The sequence below is a fragment of the Rattus norvegicus genome, chromosome 13, assembly GCF_021556685.1.
Source record: "Rattus norvegicus strain SHRSP/BbbUtx chromosome 13, alternate assembly SHRSP_T2T, whole genome shotgun sequence".
In the NCBI taxonomy this organism is placed as follows: Eukaryota; Metazoa; Chordata; class Mammalia; order Rodentia; family Muridae; genus Rattus; species Rattus norvegicus.
In genome coordinates this window covers 108,410,311-108,420,576 of record NC_141546.1, presented here as the reverse complement: position 1 = coordinate 108,420,576, position 10,266 = coordinate 108,410,311, and the positions used below count along the sequence as shown (strand labels likewise).

Genomic DNA, 10,266 nt, shown 5'->3' with positions numbered 1-10,266 from the left:
TGTTTTTCAAATATTATTTGCTTATAGCTCAAAAGAAAAAGAAAAGAATCAGAAGATTGGCTCTGAAGTTGCTTGCTTGATTCCAGCTACATATGAGGGCCCTTGAAAGTCCTCATGGGACAGGCTCTTTGGAGATGATTTGTAGTGTGATAGCGTGTCAGCAGTGTGGTAGACACAGACAAAGTAGCATATACTTGTGACCCAGTAGGACAAGAGAGCTTGCACAGTTATGAGGCACACAGGATATGCCAGGTGTGATGGTTTGCATACGCTTGGCCCAGGGAGTGGCACTGTTAGAAGGTGTGACCTTGTTAGAGGAAGTGTGTCACTGTAGGGGTGGTTGGGCTTGGAGACCTTCCTCCTAGCTGCCTGGGGATGCTCAGTCTGTTCCTGGCATCCTTCAGGTGAAGGTATAGAACTCAGCTCTTCCTGCACCATGCCTGCCTGGATGCTGTGATGCTGTCATGCTCCCGCCTTGATGATAATGGACTGAATCTCTGAACCTGTAAGTCAGCCCCAATTAAATGTTGTCCTTTATAAAACTTACATTGGTCATAGGGTCTGTTCACAGCAATAAGATCCTAACTAAGACACCAGGTAAAAGAGCTGTGAGTCCCACAGAGCATCATAACCTTGGTGCTTGATCCATGGAGTTCATTGTCTTAACCGAGGAGCTTTTAAGTTGAGCTTCAGAGAAGGTGAAAACAAAAACAAACACCAACAAAGCCCCAGAGTGAACTTTGAATACTTCTATCATTCAAGATGGCTCTGCAGTGAAGGGTTCTACAGCAAATCCAACATTGAAAAGATATCCACAAATCCCACAATTAAAACAGCATCTACTGCCTTTTAACTTTATTGTTGTTTTTTGACTTGAGAATCTTACTAATATCCCATGGAATTAATGTTCTACAGAGAACATTATGGTAAATGCTAGCTTAATGTTTCACCATTTACAAAACATATTCATAGTTATTATCTCAGATTGGTCTCTGGCGAGGCACAGTGCTTAAATGTTTTTATTGTGGAAAAATTCATGATTTACAGCAGGCTCACTACCAGCCAGGACTGACTGGACAAAAACTATCAGGAGGAAGGCAGATTCTAAGCATGTCGAAACGGGAGGAATGTCAGTAATCGCTCCTTTCTCTGGTGCTAGAATTAATTCAAGCCAAATCTTTAGTCCTTTTTGATAAACCGTGATCTATTTCCAGAGTCAGGAAGAAGGGTGGAATATATTGTAAGGTTAACCCCACAGCCAATCCTGATGCCATGCATGCTGCCCACTTCCACTCATTCCCTGTTCCTAGTTAACACTTATGTTGTAGGTTTTTCCTCCTCTTGTTTATATTGGGTCTTGGGGGAAAATGCTCTGTTCCATCTATAACCTGGCGTCAGCCTCACTTCACATTGCCAGTACTCCAGGGTCATCTTTGCATCACATCTTTAAGAGACTCTTTATTGGCACTCAAGAAACTGGTGTCATTCACAACGCAACTTTTATCTCTTGGACAGACTGTTGCCATAGAAATCTGCCTTCAGGGGCTCTTCAGGCTGCTAGAACATGCTACAAGGACCCACAAAAGCTCTCAGACACTGCTGGGGCTGGTCAGTCCCAACACCACTGTTCCCTGGCCTGTAAAGTGCTCCTTCACTCTACTGGATCCTGACTCACACAGGCCTCTGCACAAGGGAACTGAAGAGAGTAAGTGCTTCCTATGCAAGGAGGGTGGCTAACCTCTTGAATGCAGAAAGTGCTGTGCTACTCTCAGGTACTTAGGGGGAGGGCTCCTATCATTGGGGTAGCCTAATGTCTATGGTAAAAATGGTTGTAAAGATAGATTCTGTGCCATAGAATCATGGGAATTAACAAATGAAGTTAGGCCTAGCACATTCAGTGAAGTAGATTCAGATATGATTGTGGTAGAGAAAAAAATGACTGGTCTGCTTGAAGGCCATCCCATGCAGCCCTAGAAATAGACTTGGCAATAATCCATCTCTGAGAAAGACAGAAAACCCAGCCTGAGCCTTAGTACAGTAGCCTCTCATGCACTGTCTGTCTATACTAGGAAGCAGCAAGTACTGAAATGTCCAGTCTCTAGAAGTATTTATGAGATCAAGAGCTATAGTGATCTCTCCAGGGAAGTGTGCCTGCTGGGCTGTAGAGGTGTAAATAGTGAAAAAGTATGAGGTATAGGTAGCAGTTCCTGGGGCTACCTGTGGCAGACTTCAGGTACTGGGGGATGCTCAGGAAGTAGAAAGACAAGGAAAGAGGAAATGTTCCACTTTAAGGAACACTTTGTCATGACATAGCCCAGATTTCTGACTTCTTTGGCCTTTGGTTGGTATATTATATTCATTTGTATTTCTTGCCCTTTATCAGACTTTCCTAACTTTAGCACTACCCACATTGTGGGTTGAAAAATTCTGCATCGAGGAAGCCATTCTCTGCATAAAGATATACATTCATCTTTTAAATCACTTTATTTATTTATTTATTTATTTATTTATTTATTTATTTATTTATTTTTGAGAAATGGTGTCACTCTGTAGACTGACCTGGGGCTCATTATGATCCTGTCTCTGCTTCTTGACTGCTGAGCTGAAAGGTGTGCCACCATACCCAGTCCAGTAAGACATTTACTATCTTTGGCCTTTTATTAACCAAGTGTCAGTAGGCTCAAGGGATTGAGTCCATAAAATGAAATTATTTCCGGACATTATCAAATGCTTCATTAGATGGAGGAAACCTTTCTTCCCTTGCTGAGAGCCATTGTCCTCAGGAAAATAACCCAGAAGTGATTAGACAGAAATGATGGAGCTGGGCCCTAAGCAAAAGCCCAGCACAAAAACTGAACTCTAGCCATGTTAAGAAAAAATGTTGGAGAGAAACCTAGGCTTCTGCACCTTCATAGTGTGTAGAAAATCAATTCAGTAAGGGATTTGTGGGGAGCTATAATGGCAATTTTAGAATTTCTGGTTTTTTTAAATACACAGAAATATTCTAAGAATATGTTTTCATTTTAATACTAGGTGTGGGATATGAAGCTGCTTCAGATTGTCCATAGTAGCTAACTGTGATTGCCTCATGCTTTATCAGAGGCATGATTTTGCCAGCTGCTGATAGTTTCTGCAATTGTGTGATATTTGTAATTCTGAGGACTTTTTGGAGTGTGTATGAATGTTAAGGCCCCAAAAGAGGTAGGGGGTTGTTGGTTGGTTGTTGTTGGTCACAGTGTATTGAATAGTCTTTTGCAAAGAAGAAACATCAAAAGGAAGAAATTATATATCCTAACAGCAAAGATCAAACTTGCCTCCAAGGAACTCTATGTCCCCTATCAACAGGAGGTAGTCTAATGATAACGTTGCTCCCATTCTGACCCATGACTTTATTCAGGGATCTCTTTCCTTTCCTCTGTATCTTTTTTTCTCTTCTATACAATGTTAGGGGGTTGAAAGGGTGGAAGAAAAAGGGGTGAAGAAGGGTGGAAGAGAGAACCCACAAAGTGGAAAAGACCAGCCACAGGGAGCTGCTGGCCTCAGAGCTCTGTATCTCTGGACTATGGATACTGAATACTAGAATTTGTGAGGTTCTGCAGGCCCCAGGGCTCTGTGTCTGAGTATTGTGAACACTGAGCACCAACAATAGGATTGATTTATGGGTTCACCTGATGACAGGGCCAGCAATGGACCAGGAATGTACATGGCTGGTCCTGGTCTGATTACTGGGGAGCTGGGGAGACTGTACACACATCAGAGTATGTCTATAACAGCAATAAGAAGCCCCTTCCACTGCTGCTACTGTTGTCGCTGTTGCTGCATACACTTATGTGACTCACCATGAACAAAGCACTATTATAAAAACATCTTTATGTCATATATGTATATATATATATAATGTCAATTATATATATATATATATATATATATATATTTCATTTCCTGACTTTCTTCAGGTCTCTGTTTAACTCTGTTATCTGAGATGTTTTCTCTGGTTCTATTATGTAACAATAATGTATCCCCCTGCTATTCTCTCTCTCTCTTTCTCTTACATCGTTGTCCCTCACAACACCTACTCCCTTCTGACATAATCCATGGCTTAATTGGGGTTTTATTGCAATGAAGATACACCATGACCATGGCAACTCTTAGAAAGGAAAGTATTTAGTTGGGGCCAGTTTACAGTTCAGAAGTTAGTCATGTGGGAAGAATGGTGGCATGCAGGCAGACATGGTGCTAGAGAGATAGCTAAGAGTCCTATATCCACATTGGCAGATATCTGGAAGAATGATGCCACTGGGCCTAGATTGAGCTTCTGAAACCTCACAGCTCACCTGCAGTGACACACTGCCTACAAAACCAACCAACCAACCAACCAAACAAACAAACAAACAAATAAACAAACAAACACCCCCACAAGGCCACAGGCCCTAATCCTTTGAAATGACACTCTATTGGGGCCATTTGTACTTACAGTTCAGCACTCCATATCTACTTTTAGTCACTCATCTCCTCAGTCACAAAAATAAGTTCTTCTACGTAGCACTTGCTGCATTGAGTGAGGGGCTATGGGTTGAAATGTATTTTCCACATATTTCTGTATGTCAAAACCCTTGTTCTCTTTCAAATCCCTTTCTTCTTTTTCTTTAAATTTTTGCTGCTGCTGCTGCTGCTGCTGCTGCTGCTGGTGGTGGTGGTGGTGGTGGTGTGTGTGTGTGTTTGTGTGTGTATATTCCTAAATATGTAAATATAACCTGATCAGTCCACATTGTATTACATGTATATATGTTTTCAGGGCTGGCCATTTAGTATTGGATAACCACTCTGTGTGCTCTTCCCTGGAGAAGACTATTTTTCCTGCTCTCAGCTTTACTTAGTTGCCTGTAGTTTATAAGCCCTCCTCCTTTCAAGTTATCAAGTCTTTAATATGATCTGTATTCTAGCCATGATTAGACAACCATGTTGGTGAAACTTCATGAGTATAGCTTCTTTGACATTTCTAGGAAGTAGAATTTTAATGTTTAATTTCAGCTGAGGTCACTAGGGTGAGTCCTCCTTCAGTCTAGCTAGTGACCTTTAATAATAAGTTTACCCCACAAAGGGACAGCAGAGACAAATATGGACAGAGGGATGCTGGATCCAGTGAGGACCCAGGGCAGGTTGTAATCAGTAAAGAAAGAAGACTCAGGAAGCACAAACCCCATTGACACTTTGCTTCTTTCCTGCAGTGCTATGGAAAGTGCGACTTTTGTAAGTCCCTAGTGTGTGCTGTTTAGTTTGACAGCCCAGAAAAGCCAATGCAGGGGCCCGCCACAAGTGAAAAATCTGAACCTTGTTCAAAAGGCAAGGAAATGTTAAGTGTTACAACATGAAGCTCTTTTGTTCTCTTTTATAATTTCTCTTGGTTATTTTACCTGCTGTTTAGTGTTGAACGCTGAGAGGTAGTAGCATGTTTGCTAGGCCAATACAAACTTTCTCAGAAGTCCAGGTGCTCTGTCTTAGAGCACTCATTACTCTCAGGAACGAGAAGCTGACACTTGAGATTATACTGTGTATTTGATACTTACCTGTCTTTGACTGTAACAAAAACTATATAAAGTATTGGCTTGGAAAGGTTTTATTTTGGCTCAGGGTTTATTTTAGAAGCTTCAGCCCATAGTAGTTAGGTACAAAAGCAATGTTATTCAGCCATCTTCTCAGCCTTAATTATAGTCTTTAAATTTTACAAAAATCTATTCTCGATGTATGAAGACTGGAAGCCAAAGGCAGATGGGACCTAGAGTCTGAAGAAGCCTGGTATCAACACAAAATGAGACTTTTCTTTCTGGGCCCTCAGTGAGACAGAGTGAAGTCATGGTGGTGAAGTCAGTAGTGAGGCAAAGCTGCTCACCTCATCACAGCCAGAAAGGAGAGAGGTGTGGGGCATGGTACAAGTATCACCTTCAAGACAATGTCTCCAGGGACTGACTTCATCTACTAGACTTTGCCTTATTATAGGTTCCACTACCTCCTGCCAGCACCATGAGCTTGTGACCAAACCTTTAACATATAGGCCCATCAGAGGACACTCAAAGATGGTTTACAAGTGTGAAACTGACACAAGTCAGTTCCTTGTAGTGATCCAGCTTGACGTGGCTATAGCACCTTGATTAAAACAGCTATTTTACCCAGCATGCGTTGTAAACCCAAGGACTCACCAGAGCTCATTGTTCTAGCCACTGACACCCTGACTTCCAGACATGTCTTAGTTATTGTCAACATGTTAATGGCTCTGAGAAAGTCCAGGGATGCTTTCTTTTTCCACTTGTCCTGTAGTACATGTCTCCTCCTGTACTAATATCATGCTCTTGTCTTTTTAAATGTTATTAATTAATTAACTAATTATTAATACTTATTCATTTTACATCCTGCTCCCTGTCCCTCAGGATTACCCCCTCCCACAATTCTTCCCCCTCCCTCCCCTTCTCCTCTGAACAGGTGGGATCCCCAGTATTCCCCTATGTTGGCACATCAAGTCTCTGTAAGGCTAGGCTTATCCTCTCCCACTGAGAATCTACCTCTGGCCTCCATTTTTCAAGGAACATATCTATCTCTGGAGCTAGACAGCTACATGCAAATTTCACCGTTTGTTTCTTTGTTTGATTAGCCTTGGGAAAGCCACTTTTCCTTGCTGCAATTTTCTCATCTATATAAGAATAAATAAAAACAGTGTCCACCTTACAAGGATGCTACTGTGCTTGCAGAAGTCAATGATTGATTATAGGACACTTAAAACCATACCCCGCACACTCCATGCATATGTTAGATAATTGTTAGTCTAAGAGACAGCACTACTCACCAGCCCTTTCGTGTTTAGTCCTCAAATCCCAGAATTGTGTTTTGTAAAAAGTCACCATCCAATCTTTGATGTTTGTTTGAGCCCATTACATCCTTCAAAGTAGTGGGTTTGCACTGAATCTACAGCACAGTGGTCTGCTCTGCCACACTGCCTCTGACCTCAGTCATATCCTTAGGCATGGGAAGCATTGAGCTTGATTCTTTCCCAAATTTCCCCAAGCTCTGACTTGCTAAATTTCAAATCTGTTTCTAGTCTGCCTGCCTCCTCACCCTGGCTGCAATGACATGTGTGACCTTGGTTTCCTCAGCCTCAGTTTTGTGGAGGGAGCAGAACACTTCTGGTTCTGAGAGCATTGCAGTCCTGGCCTGACCCTATAAAAACTACACAAAAAAATGGCTTCCTTCTACAGGGGAGTGCCTGGCTGTTTCCCTCAGGAAGAACTGACCCTCCCCTTGCTGGCCACCTTTTCTCTTAAATGTCATTTGGCTTGGAAGATTTCTTTCCCATTTTCTTAGCAATCTCTGACCAACCTTTCACCAAAGGGCCCGAAGCATCCCATGAATTCCATGGATCTCATGCTGATTCCAGCAGAGGGGATGCTGGTGGTTGGACACCCTGAGAAGGAGGCTGAAGACTTTATCTGCTTCTTGCAGCTGCATCTTTTGTGAGCTGCATTCTCTGCCTCGTCAATACCATTTCCCATTAAATTAAATAGCTTATTGACTGGTCTGGCATGTGGAGATGGGGCTGATGGGATTCACAGAGGCTCCTCACCCCTCTCCCCTCCCTGCAACAATCACAGGTCACTGCTCAGTAAATCAGTTGGTAATGGAGTTTGAACTCTCAGAAACAGCTCTGTGTACCCTTTTTATTTGTTTTTAATTTGTATCAATGGTAATTCTGTCTGTTTCAATTTATGTGGTGGTACAGGCAGGAGAACAGAGGAAGTACCCTTTTTTTTTCTTTTTACCCCATTAGCCACAGATGGGCAAATCTGTTCTGGTGGGCAGGGACTGTTTCCCCTTCAGTCCTCTTGTCTGTACCTCACCAGTGAGCCTTTGCTTCATACCATATATAGTGATGATCTCAGAATGGGTTTTGCAAGCCCCAAAATAGTCATTGATCCTTTTTGGCTCTAGCACACAGAATGTAGGATGGTGGGAGGGATGCCGGAAGGACCAGCCTTGTCCTGTGTCTTCCAGGAGTCTGAGGTTGCAAAGTCTGGAACCTAGCTGGTCCTAGAGTAATTTGCACATGCTCTTGTTGTAGGCTACAGTCTTTCTACCGATTTAGCTCTCTTAGCTCTTTGCTAGCAGGTGGGTAAAATTTCCGGTGAATTAGTGTCTAGAATGACTGCAAAGTAGATAAAGTTCATTGCAGTACTTTTTATTTCCCATTGGTCATCTTCTTTCACCCTGGTTAAGAATGGTTAAATTGAGATGGAGAAACAGAGCCACTGGATTTCTCTATGATTGGTGAAGGCGTATTAGTACCAGGCTACAAAAGGCAAGCTGTTTTGGTGGGGGCTATTCCCAAGTAGGAAGTCTCATGTATCACAAGAAAGGTCACTTATGGATTGTGGGACTGTGGGATTCTGAAAGAACTAGGGCAAAAGGCACATAGGCTCAACAATACAGGAGAGAGGTCACCCTTGACTATATCCCATCCACCAATGAAATCTTTACTACCTATATCACCCAGCTCTGAGAAGCTGTTTGTGCTATCCTAGCTGGAGACATGTTTTCCATGTTTCAGTTAAAATTCAAAACCTCTTTTGATCCAGTCTTCCAAGCCACAGGGCAGCCCACTGTCCTCCGCTCTAGGAACTCTTGTCTACAATTCATTTGCTGGTCTGTGGTAACTGAAACTCTACTAGTCTAAAACTTTATCACTTAATAATATCTGGTTCTTTTCACACCCAACTTTTGATGAGCTTATGGCTTTGGATTCAGAGAGCTGTGGTCCCCTCCCCTCAAGCACCCATTCCATGAGCCAAATAAGTAAGAGTTGTGATTTATATGGGATTTAGGGATTAAGTTCCACGCCATTGGAAACAGTTTTCCACGGATGTTCTTCACTACTGAAGGATCTCAGTGTCATAGCGAGTACCAAAGGGAAAGGGCTTATGTGAAGCTCAGCATTTCACAAGTGTGATTCTATCCTTTCCTGTCGATCTTGTAAGGTGGAACTGATCACAATCCCCATATCCTTGTGGAAACATGGCAATAGTAATAGCGCCGATTTTACTGAGAGAGTTCAGAGATCGAATGAAAGAATGCATTTGCAGAAAGTTTGCAAACTTGGTGCACTTCTCCTGCCTGTTAAACTCCACTGGCAGTCAGTGAGTTCAAGGTCAAGGCCAAATAGAATCTCCAGTATTAGTCTCTTTCTCTGTTTCAAAGCCAGATGAAGTAAAATGGGAATTTTACCCTTTAATCTAAGTTTGAGAAGGTCTATCTTTGTCCCTGAATAAAATGCTTTCAGAAGTCTCGAGGCAAGCTGTCTGACCCTCAGGTAGATTGCAGTTTTCTTCAGCAGAAGAGGTTGGTTGCCTTGGCAGTGGCTCAGGTTGGCCCATTTGATGCTTTTGCTTCAACTCCTGGAAGCCTCTAGCTGCTGCTTAATGGATTCATTTAAGTGATAATATGAGCTGATCGTATGTCAGGCTGTTAAAGTGGTGATAACATACTGCACTCACAGAGCATTATCTACAGTAACTGCATTATAATGGTCAGGGAATGTCGACGGAAATACAGCTGGTTTTCTCATAAACAGCAGATGAATGCAGAGCAATGAGGCTTCTCAAGACATGTGGCTAAAGCAAGAGGTAACATCTTTGAGCCCCCCATTTCCCATACGTGTAAAAGGAGTCATGTGTGGACAAGTGCTGACACATCAAAGTGTGACAAATGCACATGCTTTCTGATCAAACCCTGAGACACATTTAATCCAGCTTCAGGGGAGTATGTGAGCTGTGAGGTGGAATTATGCCCCACGCCAGGGAGCCAACTAAGCGAGAGGGAAGAGACAGCAGAACTCTGGGCTGTCTTGATTATAGAAATGTAAGCTTTGCAGCTGCAGTGTCTGGAAGATACAAATGTACATGTAGCCAGAAACAAACAAACAAACTAAATGAAAAAAAAAACAAATACATACATACCATGACCCTTCTCTTACCCATGGATAAATGACTCCTATGTAAAAAAAATTCTCTGTTGCCTTTAGCAACATTCTTTCCTCTTTCAGTATGTCTGTGGTATCTCTTCTGCTGTCCCACTTCAATATGCTGTTACCCCAAAGGTGTGCATACTCTTAAAGAAGATGATAAAGATACGCACAAAGAGGACTTCTGTAACCATAACTGTTGGTCTCACACTTCATGTTGGCAATCCTAACAGTTACCTTCTAACTCAGCATCTATGATGATC

General features: G+C 42.4%; 1 long non-coding RNA gene across 1 annotated transcript in view; it reads left to right on the top strand.

Moving 5' to 3' along the window:
- The first annotated feature begins 327 nt into the window (after positions 1–327).
- LOC102549557 (uncharacterized) overlaps positions 328–10,266 on the top strand; it is a 250,849-nt gene continuing 240,910 nt past the window's right edge. The window contains exons 1-2 of the long non-coding RNA XR_015635824.1: positions 328–505; positions 1,516–1,705. This is a non-coding gene — a long non-coding RNA (uncharacterized LOC102549557). The remainder of the gene's footprint in view (positions 506–1,515; positions 1,706–10,266) is intronic.